This window comes from Neophocaena asiaeorientalis, unplaced genomic scaffold, assembly GCF_003031525.2.
Source record: "Neophocaena asiaeorientalis asiaeorientalis breed wild unplaced genomic scaffold, Neophocaena_asiaeorientalis_V1.1 scaffold427, whole genome shotgun sequence".
In the NCBI taxonomy this organism is placed as follows: Eukaryota; Metazoa; Chordata; class Mammalia; order Artiodactyla; family Phocoenidae; genus Neophocaena; species Neophocaena asiaeorientalis.
The window spans coordinates 3,480,756-3,482,838 of record NW_020172280.1 but is presented as its reverse complement, the minus strand read 5'-3'; the positions used below and the strand labels follow the sequence as shown (position 1 = coordinate 3,482,838).

The 2,083-nt window shown below is 43.2% G+C and overlaps 1 pseudogene; it reads left to right on the top strand.

Annotated features, from left to right (window-relative positions):
- The first annotated feature begins 1,468 nt into the window (after positions 1 to 1,468).
- The window catches only part of LOC112412422 (ferritin light chain pseudogene), a 1,486-nt pseudogene continuing 871 nt past the window's right edge, over positions 1,469 to 2,083 (top strand).

The following is a 2,083-nucleotide window of genomic DNA, read 5'->3' as shown; positions in this document are numbered from 1 at the left end:
ATTAAGGCTGCAACAGTTTGACCCACACATGTTCTCCCTAATCAGGTAGGTCCCACCGCCACCACCAAGAGGTTGAGGGAGTTTTCTTTCTCGTTGTCTAGGCTCCAAGCAATGGCAATAAGAAGTGCAAACAAGTATTCAGCAGTGGATCTGTTTTTGATACCCTATCCAAGTCACCAAGTGTGTGCATTTGCTTGGAGAATGGCACACTCTGTGGCGGGCCCTTGCACATTTATACTCGTGCAGGGACTTAATGGGAAACATTTGAGTCTGGTTGCAAAGATTCGCTCAGTGTGAAATCTGTTCCTAACACAATGGTCAGATTGAAAGGAGTTTCATTACATGGCTGGGCATTTCTTTTTTCTTTGGGGAATATAAAAGGTGAATGCAATACTTTCCAGTTTAAAGTTACCACAAAACTTCATAATCTTAACCTCAAAATCAACTCCAAAATTTATACAGAGAACCAGAGGCCTTGGGCTGGCTGCAACTGCCTGTTTGATCTTGGTTAAGTTCCAAAAAGCCAGGGAGAGTTCAAAGCAAGGCCAGGGGCAAGTCCACACTCTAATCCACGTCCCCTTTTCCTTCCGTCTGTAATCTCCCTCTCCATCCTCCGGTATGAACTACAGTAGATATCCATTTCAATAACCCTAGACACCGTAGATTCTAGAACAATGAGGAACACATCTTTCCTTATTGATACTGACAGACCCTTTGGTCAGAAAATGTCCCTCAACAGATGTTAGAGAATGTGGTTATAAACCAAAAAGGTATCTGTTACAACTTTTAAGGCTGTTTTATTTCTAGCTCTGTAAATTCCACTGGATAAGGTTTAATTTTTTTCACCCCTTTTTCTTCAGAAAGCCCTCTTGAGGGTTTAGGACACAGGAAAGCAGTTATGGCGTAAATAAGATGCTGCCTCTGCTTTTGCATTAGCCACCCCTCCTCCATCTTCCCACAAAGAAAAAGAGAACTGAAAGGACAGTTACGAAGCTGTACCAGTAATAAAGCAAGAACGAGTTCTTCAAATTCATCATTCGAGTTACTGTATTTGGAAATTGAATAATGCCATTTTTTCCAATCTAAGCACGCTGGATGTTATTTCATTCGAATCATACTGTTGGAAGATGGTTTTAGATTATTTTAACTCTGGTTAAAGAATACATCCATTGATATCAAAAAGAATTGAATTGTACCCTGACTTTGAGGCGAATGACTGCCTGAGTACTGACCTAGTCTGAAATTCACTTCCTATCAAATGGGCCACCTGGCATAAGTGACTTCAGCTTAAAATTCCTAATGAGGCCACAAGCATTGGCATAAATACATGAAAGTGGAGATTTAACAATGTACGATAATGTCTTCTTTCCCAAGATTTATTCCCTATAACATAAACACCTATGACAAATAAACAATGAAAGAGAGGAGTGAAAGGGACAGAAATAGTATGCTGACACAGGTGATAGCGATGACGGTTGTGTGTGGCTTTGCTCCCAAGTCACCCAGAGCCCAAGTGAGTCCTCTACCTTCTGAGATAAACATTCCTAATGTCTCACTTTTGCACCCCTGTCCCCCAGTCCTGAGTTTGGGCAGGAGTGGGAAGGAGAGCCGTTCTGTTCATATTTTCCTTGCAGAGCTCCTAAGTACTGCACGAAAATGCGCAGGGCAGAGTGCCAGATGTCTGATAATGTAAAATCAAGGGAAGGCTTGGGTGTCATGGCATGTATATATATATCCCTCGGAAAATGCAATCTGCCATATCTTTTTCACCCCACATGTTTTGTTTTTGCTTTTTGCAATGTGATGTTGACATTCCTCCATTGAGAAGGTATGTTCCCTACCTTTGAACTTGAGAAAATCTTTGTAACTGCCTCGACAAATACAATGCAGTGGAAGTGACAGTGTTTGACCTCTGAGGCAAGGTCACAAAAGGCCACGTGGCTTGTGTGCGGCTCCCTGTCTCTCAGGACGCTCACCTTGGCAACCCAGCCACCACACTGTGAGGAAGCCCTGGCCACTTGCAGAAGCCACTTGCAGGTGTCCCAGTCGCAGCCTTAGCTCAGAGGTGGTCCTAGGCAGGGGG